Here is a 20000-nt window from a genome sequence, read left to right as displayed (position 1 = left end):
GCCAAAGCCCATTCATTTACAACGGCGTGTCCGCCAGAGGGCGCATTTCCCGCCGCGGACCGGCCGGCGGGGCTCGTCGGAGAGCGTATCCGCCTCTCGGTGGTTCTTACCGGGCGTGGGACGGCGTCCGCTGTGGGTACGTTACGGGACCACGTTCGGCCCGCGGACCAGCCGGCGGGGCTCTCTTGAAAGCTTACCCGCCTTCGCTGGTTCCCCGGTCGGCCGCGAGTGGCGAGAATTCGGCCTCTTCACCTGGAGCGCGGAGCGACTTTTGCGAAAATTTTTCTAAGTGCCAAGGGCTCTCGCGCCGCGATGCGTCCGCCTCTGCTGGTTCCCTGGTCGGCCACGAGTGGCGAGAATTCGGCCTCTTCACCTGGAGCGCGGAGCGACTTTTGCCAATTTTTTTCTAAGTGCCAAGGGCTCTTGCGCCGCGATGCGTCCGCCTCTGCTGGTTCCCCGGTCGGCCGCGAGTGGCGAGAATTCGGCCTCTTCACCCGGAGCGACTTTTGCCAATTTTTTTCTAAGTGCCAAGGGCTCTCGCGCCGCGATGCGTCCGCCTCTGCTGGTTCCCCGGTCGGCCGCGAGTGGCGAGAATTCGGCCTCTTCACCTGGAGCACGGAGCAACTTTTGCCAAATTTTTTCTAAGTGCCAAGGGCTCTCGCGCCGCGATGCGTCCGCCTCTGCTGGTTCCCCGGTCGGCCGCGAGTGGCGAGAATTCGGCCTCTTCACCCGGAGCCCGGGCCGACTCCCGCCGATACGATCACATCATGATCCAATAGCGAGTGTCGTATAACTATAACATGATGTACAAAATAAATATATAAATATTAACATCCCCTATAAACATTAAATATATAAATATTAACATCACCTATAAACATTAAACATATAAATATTAACATCGCCTATAAACATGATGAATACAGTGTTTATAACCGAATGCTCATTTTGTATTATTTGGCTTTAAATGCGATCATATGTAGTATATATCATGTATTTATCCACGAACCGTTAAAGAGATGTCAAGTCAGGCTACCTTAAGAGAGTCATAGTTACTCCCGCCGTTTACCCGCCTCTGTGCGAGAGGCGGTGTAATTTCTCTCCGTGTCCGCTGGAGGGAGGTATTTCCCCGTTACGACCTCCGGGAAGATCACCGGGACGCGGAGAACGCTTAGCCGGGGCGCTGGAAGCCTCGTTCGGCTTATAAAGTGAGGAGGAAAGCACTCGGGGAACCGGCTGGGGGTGCTGGGGAAGTTCAGCGGGCCGCGTAAAACGCTTAGCCGGGGCTCTGGAAGCCTCGTTCGGCTTAAAGAGTGAGGAGGAATGCATCATGAGAACCGGCTGGAGGTGCTTTGGAAGCTCGGCGGGCCGCGTAAAACGCTTAGCCGGGGCTCTGGAAGCCTCCTCGGGGGTCAAGAGTTAGGAGGAAAGCCCCATGAGAACCGGCTGGAGGTGCTCCGGAAGCTCAGCGGGCCGCGTAAAACGCTTAGCCGGGGTGCTGGAAGTCTCCTCGGGCGTCAAGAGTGAGGAGGAAAGCACTCGGGGAACCGGCTGGGGGTGCTGGGGAAGTTCAGCGGGCCGCGTAAAACGCTTAGCCGGGGCTCTGGAAGCCTCGTTCGGCTTAAACAGTGAGGATGGGAGCACCCGGAGAACCGGCTGGAGGTGCTCTGGAAGTCCAGCGGGCCGCGTAAAACGCTTAGCCGGGGCTCTGGAAGCCTCGTTCGGCTTAAACAGTGAGGATGGGAGCACCCGGAGAACCGGCTGGAGGTGCTCTGGAAGTCCAGCGGGCCGCGTAAAACGCTTAGCCGGGGCTCTGGAAGCCTCGTTCGGCTTAAACAGTGAGGATGGGAGCACCCGGGGAACCGGCTGGAGGTGCTCTGGAAGTCCAGCGGGCCGCGTAAAACGCTTAGCCGGGGCTCTGGAAGCCTCCTCGGGCGTCAAGAGTGAGGAGGAATGCATCATGAGAACCGGCTGGAGGTGCTGTGGAAGCTCGGCGGGCCGCGTAAAACGCTTAGCCGAGGCTCTGGAAGCCTCCTCGGGCTTCAAGAGTTAGGAGGAAAGCCCCATGAGAACCGGCTGGAGGTGCTGTGGAAGCTCGGCGGGCCGCGTAAAACGCTTAGCCGGGTCTCTGGAAGCCTCGTTCGGCTTAAAGAGTGAGGAGTGAAGCACCCGGAGAACCGCCTGGAAGTGCTGTGGAGGCTCGGCGGGCCGCGTAAAACGCTTAGCCGGGGCTCTGGAAGCCTCGTTCGGCTTAAACAGTGAGCAGGAAAGCACCCGTGGAACCGGCTGGAGGTGCGGTGGAAGCTCAGCGGGCCGCGTAAAACGCTTAGCCGGGGCTCTGGAAGCCTCCTCGGGGGTCAAGAGTTAGGAGAAAAAGCACCCCCGAGAACCGGCCGGGTCCTCCACGAACCGTGAAAAAGATGTCGAGTGCCTCTACCTTAAGAGAGTCATAGTTACTCCCGCCGTTTGGCCGAAGGTGTATTTACTCGCCGTGTCCGCTGGAGGGAGGTATTTCCCCGCTCCAACGGCACCGGCGGCTTCCGAACGTCTCCCCGAGCGCTCGGAAGTCCGCGCGGGGGGGAGAAGCGGGCCGTGCGAGGTACCGGGTGGAGCTGGACCGTCACCGGGTCCGCTCGTCGTGCGCGCCGGCCGCTGGAAGTCGAAAAAAGCTCCGCGATCTCATCCGCGGAGTGCAGATCCGCTGGGCTGGAGCTATTTTGGGCCACTTGGCGCGCAGCGCACGGCCTCCCGGAGGTGCCGGGTGGAGTGCGCGAGCGCACCGGCCGCTGGAAGTCGGATGAAGTTCCGCGATCTCATCCGCGGAGCTTGTAAAGTGCAGATCCGGTCGGCCTGGAGCTATTTTCGGCCACTTGGCGCATGCGCACGGCCTCCCGGAGGTGCCGGGTGGAGTGCGCGAGCGCACCGGCCGCTGGAAGTCGGATAAAGCTCCGCGATCTCATCCGCGGTGCTTGTAAAGTGCAGATCCGGTCGGCTAGGAGCTATTTTCGGCCACTTGCGCATGCGCACGGCCTCCCGGAGGTTCCGGGCGGCGTGCGTAAGCGCACGGGCCGCTGGAAGTCGAATAATGCTCCGCGATCTCATCCGCGGTGCTTGTAAACAGCCGATCCGCTGGGCTGGAGCTATTTTGGGCCACTTGGCGCGCGCGCACGGCCTCCCGGAGGTTCCGGGCGGCGTGCCGGGTGGAGTGCGCGAGCGCACCGGCCGCTGGAAGTCGAATAATGCTCCGCGATCTCATCCGCGGTGCTTACAACTAGCCGATCCGGTCGGCCTGGAGCTATTTTCGGCCACTTGGCCCGCGCGCACGGCCTCCCGGCTGTCCCGGTGGTCCCGGTCGCCTCCGCGGACGGTTAAAAAAATCTCAAGTGGGCCTACCTTAAGAGAGTGACAGTTACTCCCGCCGTTTGGCCGCTCAAAGTGCCACCGGACGCGCAGCAACGGGTGTGTGCGCTAAGTGCGAGAGGTGGCGTATTTACCCGCCGTGTCCGCTAGAGGGAGGTATTTCCCCGTTACAAGCTCCGGGAAGATCAGCGGGACGCGGAGAACGCTTAGCCGGGGTGCTGGGAGCCTCGTTCGGCTTAGAAAGTGAGGTGGAAAGCACTCGGGGAACCGGCTGGAGGTGCTCTGGAAGCTCAGCGGCCCGCGTAAAACGCTTAGCCGGGGCTCTGGAAGCCTCGTTCGGCTTAAACAGTGAGGAGGAAAGCACCCGGGGAACCGGCTGGAAGTGCTCCGGAAGCTCAGCGGGCCGCGTAAAACGCTTAGCCGGGGCTCTGGAAGCCTCGTTCGGCTTATAAAGCGAGGAGGAAAGCAGCCGGGGAACCGGCTGGAGGTGCTCTGGAAGTTCAGCGGACCGCGTAAAACGTTTAGCCGGGGCTCTGGAAGCCTCCTCGGGCGTCAAGAGTTAGGAGGAAAGCATTGTGAGGGCCGGCTGGGGGTGCTCTGGAAGTCCAGCGGGCCGCGTAAAACGCTTAGCCGGGGCTCTGGAAGCCTCGTTCGGCTTAAAGAGTGAGGAGGAAAGTACTGGGGGAACCGGCTGGAGGTGCTGTGGAAGCTCAGTGGGCTGCGTAAAACGCTTAGCCGAGGCTCTGGAAGCCTCCTCGGGCGTCAAGAGTTAGGAGGAAAGCCTCATGAGAACCGGCTGGAGGTGCTGTGGAAGCTCGGCGGGCCGCGTAAAACGCTTAGCCGGGGTGCTGGAAGCCTCCTCGGGCGTCAAGAGTTAGGAGGAAAGCATCATAAGAACCGGCTGGGGGTGCTGTGGAAGTCCAGCGGGCCGCGTAAAACGCTTAGCCGAGGCTCTGGAAGCCTCGTTCGGCTTAAAGAGTGAGGAGGAATGCATCATGAGAACCGGCTGGAGGTGCTGTGGAAGCTCAGCGGGCCGCGTAAAACGCTTATCCGAGGCTCTGGAAGCCTCCTCGGGCGTCAAGAGTTAGGAGGAAAGCCTCATGAGAACCGGCTGGAGGTGCTGTGGAAGCTCAGCGGGCCGCGTAAAACGCTTAGCCGGGGCTCTGGAAGCCTCGGGCGGCTTAGAAAGTGAGGAGGAAAGCAGCCGGGGAACCGGCTGGAGGTGCTTTGGAAGTTCAGCGGGCCGCGTAAAACGCTTAGCCGGGGCTCTGGAAGCCTCCTCGGGCGTCGAGAGTTAGGAGAAAAAGCACCCCCGAGAACCGGCCGGGTCGTCCACGAACCGCTAAAAAGATGTCGAGTGCCGCTACCTTAAGAGAGTCATAGTTACTCCCGCCGTTTGGCCGAAGGTGTATTTACTCGCCGTGTCCGCTGGAGGGAGGTATTTCCCCGCTCCAACGTCACCGGCGGCTTCCGAACGTCTCCCCGAGCGCTCGGAAGTCCGCGCGGGGGGGGGAGAAGCGGGCCGTGCGAGGTACCGGGTGGAGCTGGACCGTCACCTGGTCCGCTCGTCGGGCGCGCCGGCCGCTGGAAGTCGAACAAAGCTCCGCGATCTCATCCGCGGTGCTTGTAAAGTGCAGATCCGCTGGGCTGGAGCTATTTTGGGCCACTTGGCGCGCGCGCACGGCCTCCCGGAGGTGCCGGGTGGAGTGCGCGAGCGCACCGGCCGCTGGAAGTCGGATAAAGCTCCGCGATCTCATCCGCGGAGCTTGTAAAGTGCAGATCCGCTGGGCTGGAGCTATTTTCGGCCACTTGCGCATGCGCACGGCCTCCCGGAGGTGCCGGGTGGAGTGCGCGAGCGCACCGGCCGCTGGAAGTCGGATAAAGCTCCGCGATCTCATCCGCGGAGCTTGTAAAGTGCAGATCCGCTGGGCTGGAGCTATTTTCGGCCACTTGCGCATGCGCACGGCCTCCCGGAGGTTCCGGGCGGCGTGCGTAAGCGCACCGGCCGCTGGAAGTCGAATAATGCTCCGCGATCTCATCCGCGGTGCTTACAACTAGCCGATCCGGTCGGCCTGGAGCTATTTTCGGCCACTTGGCCCGCGCGCACGGCCTCCCGGCTGTCCCGGTGGTCCCGGTCGCCTCCGCGGGCGGTTAAAAAAATCTCAAGTGAGCCTACCTTAAGAGAGTGACTGTTACTCCCGCCGTTTGGCCGCTCAGAGTGCCACCGGACGCGCAGCAACGCGAGTGTGCGCTAAGTGCGAGAGGTGGCGTATTTACCCGCCGTGTCCGCTAGAGGGAGGTATTTCCCCGTTACAAGCTCCGGGAAGATCAGCGGGACGCGGAGAACGCTTAGCCGGGGCTCTGGAAGCCTCGGGCGGCTTAGAAAGTGAGGAGAAAAGCACCCGGAGAAGCGGCTGGAGGTGCTCTGGAAGTTCAGCGGGCCGCGTAAAACGCTTAGCCGGGGCTCTGGAAGCCTCGTTCGGCTTATAAAGTGAGGAGGAAAGCACTCGGGGAACCGGCTGGAGGTGCTGTGGAAGTTCAGCGGGCCGCGTAAAACGCTTAGCCGGGGCTCTGGAAGCCTCGTTCGGCTTAGGAAGTGAGGTGGAAAGCACCCGGAGAATATTTCAATATGATTTGACTATAAATGCGATCATATGTAGTATATATCACATATTTATCCACGAACCGTTCAAGAAAATGTCAAATGAGCCTAACTTAAGAGAGTGACTGTTACTCCCGCCGTTTGGCCGCTCAAAGTGCCACCGGACGCGCAGCAACGGGTGTGTGCGCTAAGTGCGAGAGGTGGCGTATTTACCCGCCGTGTCCGCTGGAGGGAGGTAATTCCCCGTTACGACCTCCGGGGAGATCAACGGGACGTGGAGAACGCTTAGCCGGGGCTCTGGAAGCCTCGGGCGGCTTAGAAAGTGAGGAGGAAAGCAGCCGGGGAACCGGCTGGAGGTGCTCTGGAAGCTCAGCGGGCCGCGCAAAACGCTTAGCCGGGGCTCTGGAAGCCTCGTTCGGCTTAAACAGTGAGGAGGAAAGCAGCCGTGGAACCGGCTGGAAGTGCTGTGGAGGCTCGGCGGGCCGCGTAAAATGCTTAGCCGGGGTGCTGGAAGCCTCGTTCGGCTTAAAGAGTGAGGAGTAAAGCACCATGAGGACCGTCTGGAGGTCTTCTGGAAGCACAGCGGGCCGTGGAGAACGCTTAGCCGGGGTGGTGGAAGCCTGGGCCGGCTTAGAGAGTGAGGAGTAAAGCACCATGAGGACCGGCTGGAGGTCTTCTGGAAGCACAGCGGGCCGTGGAGAACGCTTAGCCGGGGTGCTGGAAGTCGAGTAAGGCTCAGCCATCTCGTCCAAGGTGCTTACAAAGTGCATGTCCGCTCGGCTGGAGGTATTTCCGGCCACCCGGCGCGTGTGCACGGCCTCTGGGTGGCTCCGGGCCGGCTAGAATTCCGGACCGCGATCGCTAACTCGCGGGACCCTAAATGGCCCGCGGACCAGCCGGCGGGACCTCGGTGACCACCCATCCGCCTCGCGGTGGTCCCCGGCCGGGTAGAATTCCGGACCGCGATCGGTACCTCGCGGGACCCTAAATGGCCCGCGGACCAGCCGGCGGGACCTCGGTGAGCACCCATCCGCCTCGCGGTGGTTCCCGGCCGGCTAGAATTCCGGACCGTGATCGCTAACTCGCGGGACCCTAAATGGCCCGCGGACCAGCCGGCGGGACCTCGGTGACCACCCATCCGCCTCGCGGTGGTCCCCGGCCGGGTAGAATTCCGGACCGCGATCGGTACCTCGCGGGACCCTAAATGTCCCGCGGACCAGCCGGCGGGACCTCGGTGAGCACCCATCCGCCTCGCGGTGGTTCCCGGCCGGCTAGAATTCCGGACCGCGATCGCTAACTCGCGGGACCCTAAATGGCCCGCGGACCAGCCGGCGGGACCTCATTGAAGACCCATCCGCCTCGCGGTGGTCCCCGGCCGGCTAGAATTCCGGACCGCGATCGGTACCTCGCGGGACCCTAAATGGCCCGCGGACCAGCCGGCGGGACCTCGGTGAGCACCCATCCGCCTCGCGGTGGTTCCCGGCCGGCTAGAATTCCGGACCGCGATCGCTAACTCGCGGGACCCTAAATGGCCCGCGGACCAGCCGGCGGGACCTCGGTGACCACCCATCCGCCTCGCGGTGGTCCCCGGCCGGGTAGAATTCCGGACCGCGATCGGTACCTCGCGGGACCCTAAATGGCCCGCGGACCAGCCGGCGGGACCTCGGTGAGCACCCATCCGCCTCGCGGTGGTTCCCGGCCGGCTAGAATTCCGGACCGCGATCGGTAACTCGCGGGACCCTAAATGGCCCGCGGACCAGCCGGCGGGACCTCGGTGAAGACCCATCCGCCTCGCGGTGGTCCCCGGCCGGCTAGAATTCCGGACCGCGATCGGTAACTCGCGGGACCCTAAATGGCCCGCGGACCAGCCGGCGGGACCTCGGTGAAGACCCATCCGCCTCGCGGTGGTCCCCGGCCGGGTAGAATTCCGGACCGCGATCGGTAACTCGCGGGACCCTAAATGGCCCGCGGACCAGCCGGCGGGACCTCGGTGAAGACCCATCCGCCTCGCGGTGGTCCCCGGCCGGCTAGAATTCCGGACCGCGATCGGTAACTCGCGGGACCCTAAATGGCCCGCGGACCAGCCGGCGGGACCTCGGTGAAGACCCATCCGCCTCGCGGTGGTCCCCGGCCGGCTAGAATTCCGGACCGCGATCGGTAACTCGCGGGACCCTAAATGGCCCGCGGACCAGCCGGCGGGACCTCGGTGAAGACCCATCCGCCTCGCGGTGGTCCCTGGCCGGGTAGAATTCCGGACCGCGATCGCTAACTCGCGGGACCCTAAATGGCCCGCGGACCAGCCGGCGGGACCTCGGTGAAGACCCATCCGCCTCGCGGTGGTCCCCGGCCGGCTAGAATTCCGGACCGCGATCGCTAACTCTCGGGACCCTAAATGGCCCGCGGACCAGCCGGCGGGACCTCGGTGACCACCCATCCGCCTCGCGGTGGTCCCTGGCCGGCTAGAATTCCGGACCGCGATCGCTAACTCGCGGGACCCTAAATGGCCCGCGGACCAGCCGGCGGTACCTCGGTGACCACCCATCCGCCTCGCGGTGGTCCCTGGCCGGGTAGAATTCCGGACCGCGATCGGTAACTCGCGGGACCCTAAATGGCCCGCGGACCAGCCGGCGGGACCTCGGTGAAGACCCATCCGCCTCGCGGTGGTCCCCGGCCGGCTAGAATTCCGGACCGCGATCGCTAACTCGCGGGACCGCAATTGGCCCGCGGACCAGCCGGCGGGACCCGCTTGACTTCCTATCCGCCTTCGCTGGTTCCCAAGTCGGCTAGAATTCCGGACCGCGATCGCTAACTCGCGGGACCGCAATTGGCCCGCGGACCAGCCGGCGGGACCCACTTGACTTCCTATCCGCCTTCGCTGGTTCCCAAGTCGGCTAGAATTCCGGACCGCAATCGCTAACTCGCGGGACCGCAATTGGCCCGCGGACCAGCCGGCGGGACCCAATCCACTTCCTATCCGCCTTCGCTGGTTCCCAAGTCGGCTAGAATTCCGGACCGCGATCGCTAACTCGCGGGACCGCAATTGGCCCGCGGACCAGCCGGCGGGACCCGCTCCACTTCCTATCCGCCTTCGCTGGTTCCCAAGTCGGCCACAAATTACGATTATTCGGCCTCTCGCTCTGGAAGTGCCATCGGCACTTGCTCGGAAAAGTGTCCGCCTCTTCTGGTTCCCTAGGTCGGCCGCCAAATGCGAAAAATCGGCCTCTACCCCGTTTGGGTACCAGGGGTAGGGTGCAGTACCAACTTTGGTCTTCAGGTGCGCCAGAGCGCGATGGTTGGTCCCACTAGTCAGCGTACTCATCGACGGTTTACTCCCCTTTCGCAAAATATAGTGGGCACGTATGTGCAGGACTGTTTATTTTTATTTTGAAAAATTTTCTAAGTGCCAGCGGACGCTGGCACACGACGTGTCCGAGCCACGATGGTGCCCAGGCCGGACAGCGACGGCGAAAAAGCCCATTCTGGAAGTTTCGAATATGCCAACGGCAAAAGCGGCGTGATGTGTCCGCCTCGGCTGGTTCTCCGGCCGGCCAGAAAAAGTGAAAATTCGGCCTCTCGCTCTGGAGGTCCGACGAACTTTGGCGAATATTTTCTAAGTGCCAACGGGTGTTACACCGTAATGTGTCCGACGCGGCTGGTTCCTCCGGTCGGCCAGAAAAAGTGAAAATTCGGCCTCTTCGCCTGGAAGTCCGGCCGACTTGGGCGAATATTTTCTAAGTGCCAACGGGTGTTGCGCCGAAATGTGTCCGACTCGGCTGGTTCCCCGAGTCGGCCCGAACGAGCGAAAATTCGGCCTCTTCGCCTGGAAGTCCGACGAACTTTGGCGAATATTTTCTAAGTGCCAACGGGTGTTCGGCCGTAATGTGTCCGACTCGGCTGGTTCCCCGAGTCGGCCCGAACGAGCGAAAATTCGGCCTCTTCGCCTGGAGGTCCAACGAACTTTGGCGAATATTTTCTAAGTGCCAACGGGTGTTACACCGTAATGTGTCCGACTCGGCTGGTTCCCCGAGTCGGTCAGAAAAAGTGAAAATTCAGGCTCTTCGCCTGGAAGTCCGGCCGACTTTGGCGAATATTTTCTAAGTGCCAACGGGTTTTCGGCCGTAATGTGTCCGACTCGGCTGGTTCCCCGAGTCGGCCCGAACGAGCGAAAATTCAGCCTCTTCGCCTGGAAGTCCGGCCGACTTTGGCGAATATTTTCTAAGTGCCAACGGGTGTTCGGCCGTAACGTGTCCGACTCGGCTGGTTCCCCGAGTCGGCCCGAACGAGTGAAAATTCGGCCTCTTGCTCTGGAAGTCCTGCCAATTTGAGCGAATATTTTCTAAGTGCCATCGGGTCTTGCCCGGAAAAGTGTCCGACTCGGCTGGTTCCCTAGTTCGGCCACATAATGTGAAAATTCGGCCTCTTGCTCTGGAAGTCCTGCCAACTTGAGCGAATATTTTCTAAGTGCCATCGGGTCTTGCCCGGAAAAGTGTCCGACTCGGCTGGTTCCCCGAGTCGGCCCGAACGAGCGAAAATTCGGCCTCTTGCTCTGGAAGTCCTGCCAACTTGAGCGAATATTTTCTAAGTGCCATCGGGTCTTGCCCGGAAAAGTGTCCGACTCGGCTGGTTCCCCGAGTCGGCCCGAACGAGCGAAAATTCGGCCTCTTGCTCTGGAAGTCCTGCCAACTTGAGCGAATATTTTCTAAGTGCCATCGGGTCTTGCCCGGAAAAGTGTCCGACTCGGCTGGTTCCCCGAGTCGGCCACGGAATGTGAAAATTCGGCCTCTTGCTCTGGAAGTCCTGCCAACTTGAGCGAATATTTTCTAAGTGCCATCGGGTCTTGCCCGGAAAAGTGTCCGACTCGGCTGGTTCCCCGAGTCGGCCCGAACGAGCGAAAATTCGGCCTCTTGCTCTGGAAGTCCTGCCAACTTGAGCGAATATTTTCTAAGTGCCATCGGGTCTTGCCCGGAAAAGTGTCCGACTCGGCTGGTTCCCTAGTTCGGCCACATAATGTGAAAATTCGGCCTCTTGCTCTGGAAGTCCTGCCAACTTGAGCGAATATTTTCTAAGTGCCATCGGGTCTTGCCCGGAAAAGTGTCCGACTCGTCTGGTTCCCCGAGTCGGCCCGAACGAGCGAAAATTCGGCCTCTTGCTCTGGAAGTCCTGCCAACTTGAGCGAATATTTTCTAAGTGCCATCGGGTCTTGCCCGGAAAAGTGTCCGACTCGGCTGGTTCCCCGAGTCGGCCACGGAATGTGAAAATTCGGCCTCTTGCTCTGGAAGTCCTGCCAACTTGAGCGAATATTTTCTAAGTGCCATCGGGTCTTGCCCGGAAAAGTGTCCGACTCGGCTGGTTCCCCGAGTCGGCCCGAACGAGCGAAAATTCGGCCTCTTGCTCTGGAAGTCCTGCCAACTTGAGCGAATATTTTCTAAGTGCCATCGGGTCTTGCCCGGAAAAGTGTCCGACTCGGCTGGTTCCCTAGTTCGGCCACATAATGTGAAAATTCGGCCTCTTGCTCTGGAAGTCCTGCCAACTTGAGCGAATATTTTCTAAGTGCCATCGGGTCTTGCCCGGAAAAGTGTCCGACTCGTCTGGTTCCCCGAGTCGGCCCGAACGAGCGAAAATTCGGCCTCTTGCTCTGGAAGTCCTGCCAACTTGAGCGAATATTTTCTAAGTGCCATCGGGTCTTGCCCGGAAAAGTGTCCGACTCGGCTGGTTCCCCGAGTCGGCCACGGAATGTGAAAATTCGGCCTCTCGCTCTGGAAGTCCTGCCAACTTGAGCGAATATTTTCTAAGTGCCATCGGGTCTTGCCCGGAAAAGTGTCCGACTCGGCTGGTTCCCCGAGTCGGCTCCGAACGAGCGAAAATTCGGCCTCTCGCTCTGGAAGTCCTGCCAACTTGAGCGAATATTTTCTAAGTGCCATCGGGTCTCTCCCGGAAAAGTGTCCGACTCGTCCGGTTCCCTAGTTCGGCCACATAATGTGAAAATTCGGCCTCTTGCTCTGGAAGTCCTGCCAACTTGAGCGAAAATTTTCTAAGTGCCATCGGGTCTCTCCCGGAAAAGTGTCCGACTCGTCCGGTTCCCTAGTTCGGCCACATAATGTGAAAATTCGGCCTCTTGCTCTGGAAGTCCTGCCAACTTGAGCGAATATTTTCCAAGTGCCATCGGGTCTCTCCCGGAAAAGTGTCCGCCTCGTCCGGTTCCCTAGTTCGGCCACGGAATGTGAAAATTCGGCCTCTCTGAGGTACCAGGGGTACGCATTTAGGTACCAGGGGTAGTCGCTGAGGTACCAGGGGTATGCATTTAGGTACCAGGGGAGACCACTACGGTCTGTTGGTCCCCCTAGTTAGTGTACTCATCGGTTTACTCCCCTTTCGCAAAATATAGTCGGCACGTATGTGCAGGACTGTTTATTTTTATTTTGAAAAATGTTCTAAGTGCCAACGGAAGCTGGCACACGAACTGTCCGAGCCACGATGGTGCCCAGGCCGGACAGCGACGGCGAAAAAGCCGATGTGTGTTTGATGGAAGTTTCGAATATTTTCAAAGTGCCAACGGCACTTGCGGGGTGATGTGTCCGCCTCGTCTGGTTCCCCAGGTCGGCCAGAAAAAGTGAAAATTCGGCCTCTTCTCCTGGAAGTCCGGCCAAGTTTGGCGAATATTTTCAAAGTGCCAACGGCACTTGCGGGGTGATGTGTCCGCCTCGTCTGGTTCCCCAGGTCGGCCAGAACAAGTGAAAATTCGGCCTCTTCTCCTGGAAGTCCGGCCAAGTTTGGCGAATATTTTCAAAGTGCCAACGGCACTTGCGGGGTGATGTGTCCGCCTCGTCTGGTTCCCCAGGTCGGCCAGAACAAGTGAAAATTCGGCCTCTTCTCCTGGAAGTCCGGCCAAGTTTGGCGAATATTTTCAAAGTGCCAACGGCACTTGCGGGGTGATGTGTCCGCCTCGTCTGGTTCCCCATAACGGCCAGAACAAGTGAAAATTCGGCCTCTTCTCCTGGAAGTCTGGCCAAGTTTGGCGAATATTTTCAAAGTGCCAACGGCACTTGCGGGGTGATGTGTCCGCCTCGTCTGGTTCCCCATAACGGCCAGAACAAGTGAAAATTCGGCCTCTTCTCCTGGAAGTCTGGCCAAGTTTGGCGAATATTTTCAAAGTGCCAACGGCACTTGCGGGGTGATGTGTCCGCCTCGTCTGGTTCCCCATAACGGCCAGAACAAGTGAAAATTCGGCCTCTTCTCCTGGAAGTCTGGCCAAGTTTGGCGAATATTTTCTAAGTGCCAACGACTCAACCAGCGTAAAGTGTCCGCCTCGGCTGGTTCCCCACAACGGCCAGAACAAGTGAAAATTCGGCCTCTTCTCCTGGAAGTCTGGCCAAGTTTGGCGAATATTTTCTAAGTGCCAACGACTCAACCAGCGTAAAGTGTCCGCCTCGGCTGGTTCCCCAGGTCGGCCACCAAAAGTGAAAATTCGGCCTCTTCTCCTGGAAGTCTGGCCAAGTTTGGCAAATATTTTCTAAGTGCCAACGACTCGACCAGCGTAAAGTGTCCGCCTCGGCTGGTTCCCCATAACGGCCACCAAAAGTGAAAATTCGGCCTCTTCTCCTGGAAGTCAAGCCAAGTTTGGCAAATATTTTCTAAGTGCCAACGACTCAACAGCCGTAAAGTGTCCGCCTCGGCTGGTTCCCCAGGTCGGCCACCAAAAGTGAAAATTCGGCCTCTTCTCCTGGAAGTCTGGCCAAGTTTGGCGAATATTTTCTAAGTGCCAACGACTCAACCAGCGTAAAGTGTCCGCCTCGGCTGGTTCCCCATAACGGCCACCAAAAGTGAAAATTCGGCCTCTTCTCCTGGAAGTCAAGCCAAGTTTGGCAAATATTTTCTAAGTGCCAACGGCTCTTGAGCCGAAAAGTGTCCGCCTCGGCTGGTTCCCCATAACGGCCATGAAAAGTGAAAATTCGGCCTCTTCTCCTGGAAGTCAAGCCAAGTTTGGCAAATATTTTCTAAGTGCCAACGACTCAACCAGCCTAAAGTGTCCGCCTCGGCTGGTTCCCCAGGTCGGCCACCAAAAGTGAAAATTCGGCCTCTTCTCCTGGAAGTCTGGCCAAGTTTGGCAAATATTTTCTAAGTGCCAACGACTCAACCAGCCTAAAGTGTCCGCCTCGGCTGGTTCCCCAGGTCGGCCACCAAAAGTGAAAATTCGGCCTCTTCTCCTGGAAGTCAAGCCAAGTTTGGCGAATATTTTCTAAGTGCCAACGACTCAACCAGCCTAAAGTGTCCGCCTCGGCTGGTTCCCCAGGTCGGGTACCACAAGTGAAAATTCGGCCTCTTCTCCTGGAAGTCAAGCCAAGTTTGGCGAATATTTTCTAAGTGCCATCGACTCGACCAGCGTAAAGTGTCCGCCTCGGCTGGTTCCCCATAACGGCCCACAAAAGTGAAAATTCGGCCTCTTCTCCTGGAAGTCAAGCCAAGTTTGGCAAATATTTTCTAAGTGCCAACGACTCAACCAGCGTAAAGTGTCCGCCTCGGCTGGTTCCCCATAACGGCCACCAAAAGTGAAAATTCGGCCTCTTCTCCTGGAAGTCTGGCCAAGTTTGGCAAATCTTTTCTAAGTGCCAACGACTCAACCAGCCTAAAGTGTCCGCCTCGGCTGGTTCCCCAGGTCGGCCACCAAAAGTGAAAATTCGGCCTCTTCTCCTGGAAGTCTGGCCAAGTTTGGCAAATATTTTCTAAGTGCCAACGACTCAACCAGCCTAAAGTGTCCGCCTCGGCTGGTTCCCCAGGTCGGCCACCAAAAGTGAAAATTCGGCCTCTTCTCCTGGAAGTCAAGCCAAGTTTGGCGAATATTTTCTAAGTGCCAACGACTCAACCAGCCTAAAGTGTCCGCCTCGGCTGGTTCCCCAGGTCGGCCACCAAAAGTGAAAATTCGGCCTCTTCTCCTGGAAGTCAAGCCAAGTTTGGCAAATATTTTCTAAGTGCCAACGACTCAACCAGCGTAAAGTGTCCGCCTCGGCTGGTTCCCCAGGTTGGCCACCAAAAGTGAAAATTCGGCCTCTTCTCCTGGAAGTCAAGCCAAGTTTGGCAAATATTTTCTAAGTGCCAACGGCTCTTGAGCCGAAAAGTGTCCGCCTCGGCTGGTTCCCCAGGTCGGCCACCAAAAGCGAAAATTCGGCCTCTTCTCCTGGAAGTCAAGCCAAGTTTGGCAAATATTTTCTAAGTGCCAACGGCTCTTGAGCCGAAAAGTGTCCGCCTCGGCTGGTTCCCCAGGTCGGCCACCAAAAGCGAAAATTCGGCCTCTTCTCCTGGAAGTCCTGCCAACTTGTGCGAATTTTTTCTAAGTGCCAACGACTCAACAGCCGTAAAGTGTCCGCCTCGGCTGGTTCCCCATAACGGCCACCAAAAGCGAAAATTCGGCCTCTTGCTCTGGAAGTCCTGCCAACTTGTGCGAATTTTTTCTAAGTGCCAACGACTCAACAGCCGTAAAGTGTCCGCCTCGGCTGGTTCCCCATAACGGCCACCAAAAGCGAAAATTCGGCCTCTGGCCCCGGAAGTCCTGCCAACTTGTGCGAATTTTTTCTAAGTGCCAACGGCTCTTGAGCCGAAAAGTGTCCGCCTCGGCTGGTTCCCGCGGTCGGCCGCCGAAAGCGAAAATTCGGCCTCTCCCTCTTTAGGTACCAGGGGTTGGGGTACCAGGGGTAGGGTGCAGTACCAACTTTGGTCTTCAGGTGCGCCAGAGTACGATGGTTGGTCCCCCTAGTCAGCGTACTCATCAACGATTTACCCCCCTTTCGCAAAATATAGTCAGAACGAGCATGGGGGGCGCATAATTTACCCCACAAAATGAAAGGGCCCGGTGCCGAGCGCTTGGTCATGGCCGCCAGCAGCGCCCCTTGCTCGGTGGGAACACAACACGCAGGGTTGCACAGCACCCTGGAAGGCACAAAGAGAGTGAAAAATTTTCTAAGTGTCACTCTTGACGAAAAATGTCTAAGTGCCTCTCTTGACGAAAAATTTCTAAGTGCCACGCTTGACGAAAAATGTCTAAGTGCCACAGCGCTCGAAAATTTCCTAAGTGCGAGCACGGCTGTGAAATATTCAAAGTACAAGGAACGCTGGCAGAATCTCTCGACGGCCGTCTGCTCCCGGCGGCCGCCGTGAAGTCTCCCCTCCCGGGGACGGCTGTCTGCTCCCGGCAGCCGTCCTTAACCCCCTCCCCACACGTTGGACGAACACCAGCCGAGGGCGAAAGGCTCGCGGTGTGGAAGGATCGTGGCCACGGCTAATCTAGCGATGCCCGCGTTGGACGGTCACACCGCACGACAGAGCGGGGCCTGCATCCGGCGCGAGGCGGCCTTCAGGCACGTGGCTCGAGACGACCTCACCCGCCCTAGCCCGGAGCGGAAAGACTTTGAAATTTTCAAAGTCCAAGGAACACTGGCAGAATGGGAGGACCGGCCGCCTCCTTAAACACAGGCCGGAGAGATGGAGCGGGATCAGCGGCCCGCGCGTTGAGCGAACACCGGCCGAGGGCGAAAGGCTCGCGGTGTGGAAGGATCGTGGCCACGGCTAATCTAGCGATGCCCGCGTTGGACGGTCACACCGCACGACAGAGCGGGGCCTGCATCCGGCGCGAGGCGGCCTTCAGGCACGTGGTTCGAGACGACCTCACCCGCCCTAGCCCGGAGCGGAAAGACTTTGAAATAGTCAAAGTCCAAGGAACACTGGCAGAATCTCTCGACGGCCGTCTGCTCCCGGCGGCCGCCGTGAAGTCTCCCCTCCCGGGGACGGCTGTCTGCTCCCGGCAGCCGTCCATAACCCCCTCCCCACACGTTGGTTGAACATCAGCCGAGGGCGAAAGGCTCGCGGTGTGGAAGGATCGTGGCCACGGCTAATCTAGCGATGCCCGCGTTGGACGGTCACACCGCACGACAGAGCGGGGCCTGCATCCGGCGCGAGGCGGCCTTCAGGCACGTGGTTCGAGACGACCTCACCCGCCCTAGCCCGGAGCGGAAAGACTTTTCAAAGTCCAAGGAACACTGGCAGAATGGGAGGACCGGCCGCCTCCTTAAACACAGGCCGGAGCGACCGAGCGGGATCAGCGGCCCGCGCGCAGGGTCTTTGAAATGTACAAAGTCCTAGGGACAATGGCAGAATCGCTCGACGGCCGTCTGCTCCCGGCGGCCGCGGTGAAGGGACTGTACACCCCACCCGGGGACGGCTGTCTGCTCCCGGCAGCCGTCCTTCCCCCCCACCCCACACGTTGACCGACACCGGCCGAGGGCGAAAGGCTCGCGGTGTGGAAGGATCGTGGCCACGGCTAATCTAGCGATGCCCGCGTTGGACGGTCACACCGCACGACAGAGCGGGGCCTGCATCCGGCGCGAGGCGGCCTTCAGGCACGTGGTTCGAGACGACCTCACCCGCCCTAGCCCGGAGCGAAAAGACTTTGAAATATTCAAAGTCCAAGGAACACTGGCAGAATGGGAGGACCGGCCGCCTCCTTAAACACAGGCCGGAGCGACCGAGCGGGATCAGCGGCCCGCGCGGAGGGTCTTTAAAATGTACAAAGTCCTAGGAACAATGGCAGAATCGCTCGACGGCCGTCTGCTCCCGGCGGCCGCGGTGGAAGGACTGTACACCCCACCCGGGGACGGCTGTCTGCTCCCGGCAGCCGTCCTTCCCCCCCACCCACACGTTGACCGACACCGGCCGAGGGCGAAAGGCTCGCGGTGTGGAAGGATCGTGGCCACGGCTAATCTAGCGATGCCCGCGTTGGACGGTCACACCGCACGACAGAGCGGGGCCGCATCTGGCGCGAGGCGGCCTTCAGGCACGTGGTTCGAGACGACCTCACCCGCCCTAGCCCGGAGCGGAAAGACTTTGAAATTTTCAAAGTCCAAGGAACACTGGCAGAATGGGAGGACCGGCCGCCTCCTTAAACACAGGCCGGGCGAAAAATATGCGAATGTTGGGTCTCATCCAAGAAAGGGAGTTACCGGCCGCCTCCTTAAACACAGGCCGGGCGAAAAATATGCGAATGGTCCATCCAAGGAAGGAGGACCGGCCGCCTCCTTAAACACAGGCCGGGCGAAAAATATGCGAATGGTCCATCCAAGGAAGGAGGAGCGGCCGCCTCCTTAAACACAGGCCGGAGAGATGGAGCGGGATCAGCGGCCCGCGCTTTGAGCGACCACCGGCCGAGGGCGAAAGGCTCGCGGTGTGGAAGGATCGTGGCCACGGCTAATCTAGCGATGCCCGCGTTGGACGGTCACACCGCACGACAGAGCGGGGCCTGCATCCGGCGCGAGGCGGCCTTCAGGCACGTGGTTCGAGACGACTTCACCCGCCCTAGCCCGGAGCTGAAACTCTGCGAATGTTAACATCCAAGGATGGAGGCAACGGCCGTCTCGTTAAGCTGAGGCCGGAGGAAAGTCTGCGGATTCGGGGCATCCAAGGCAGATGGAGGTGCCGGCCGCCTCGGTAAACAGAGGCCGGACCGACCGACATGCGACCATGACCCGCCTTGGTAGGGCCCCCACCGGCCCCGGCTAGCGCCGGCGTTGGGTGGACGGTTCCTCCCCACTTGCGGGTCGCCCTCTAGCGCTACGGCCGCCGCGCGAGCGCGCGCTCCGACGCCGCCCCCGCAGGCCTAGCGCGAGCCGTACGGCAGCGAGACCGAGACGCCCCGATTCCACGCACGCACCTAGCGGTCATCAACGGAGGCCGAGCGCGCGATCCGACTCGCGGCACGCCACGTGGGCGTCCGCCGGCCGCGCCGGTCTACCGCGAAAGATGTTTCTCAAACCCTCGCCTAACCTAGGGACGGCTATCTCGGGAAGCCGCCCCCGCATCTGCACCTATCCGCTAAGCCCTCCCGACCACCGCGAAGCGGGAGGACGTCTATCGTGGCCGCCGGGGCGTATGACCCCTCCGCGTGAGGCGTGCGGGCTCGGGTGGGCCGCAACGACCGAGTCTGACTCGGACGGGGCGCAGCTTCCCTCCCGGTCGCAGCATCAAGCGCCGATCGCGCGACGTCACCAGCCCCCCGGGACGGTTCGTCGGGAGCACGGTACAGGCACGTAGCTCACTCTCCAGCTGGCCGCAGCGGGCCGCACCGACCGAGTCTGACTCGGCCGGGGCGCAGCTTCCCGTCTGGGTGACAGCGGCGACGAGCTGCGACTGTTGGCCGCCGCCCCTTCGTCCTTCCCGGATCCCCCCAGTGCCGACTCAACTCCGCATCCTGGCCGCAGCGAGATACCGTCGGGTTGCGGCGCCCGAGTCTGACTCGGGACGCGCGCTTCTTCCTTCGGACCACAGCGTACGTGCCTCGCGCGGGCAAAGTCGCCGGCACAGCGCCGCGCCCCCTCGACCAAGCGAGCCTCAGCCGGGCCGCGACGACCGAGTCTGACTCGGACGGAGCGCAGCTTCCCGCCTGGGTTACCGTGACGAGTCGCGGGCGGCCGTCGCCCTTTCCCCCGGACCCCGCCGTGTTCCCTCGCGGTTGCTCCTAAGCCGCCTGCTCGAGCCCAACCGATGTGCCACCCCCGTTGCCGAGTTCGCTCTCCCCGAGCTCGTCTCCCCGTCAATACCGTTCCGTGACCGTCCCGCCGCGCGGCGATCCGCTCTGCCCCAGCGCCTTCCGGCCAGCGTCCTACGGGTCTGATCTGGCCACAGCACGAGCGCTCGGCAGACAAAGCGGCGTCGCGCGGGCGAGGTCGGCTCCGGAGGCAGCGACGGGACGCGACCTGCTCCCCGCGGAGACGCTTACGGAGCGCGGCCCGGCTCCTCTCGTTACGGCGAAGGTATAGGCAGAGGCCGTTTGGACCCGTGCCGGCCGGAGGGCGTCCCCACCCGCCAGGCTCGCGAAGACTTTGTGCAGTGGCACCATGCCCCCGCTGTCGCGGTCGGCGAACGGAGAACGTGGCAGACCCCCGCTCGGCCGAGCAAGGTGAACTACGCATGGCAATTGCGTCAGCCCACCGCCCCCCTACCTGGTTGATCCTGCCAGTAGCATATGCTTGTCTCAAAGATTAAGCCATGCAAGTCT

The sequence above is a fragment of the Syngnathus floridae genome, unplaced genomic scaffold (genome assembly GCF_059516105.1).
Source record: "Syngnathus floridae isolate MCC-2025c unplaced genomic scaffold, RoL_Sflo_1.0 HiC_scaffold_227, whole genome shotgun sequence".
Classification (NCBI taxonomy): Eukaryota; Metazoa; Chordata; class Actinopteri; order Syngnathiformes; family Syngnathidae; genus Syngnathus; species Syngnathus floridae.
This window is presented reverse-complemented; position numbering follows the sequence as displayed.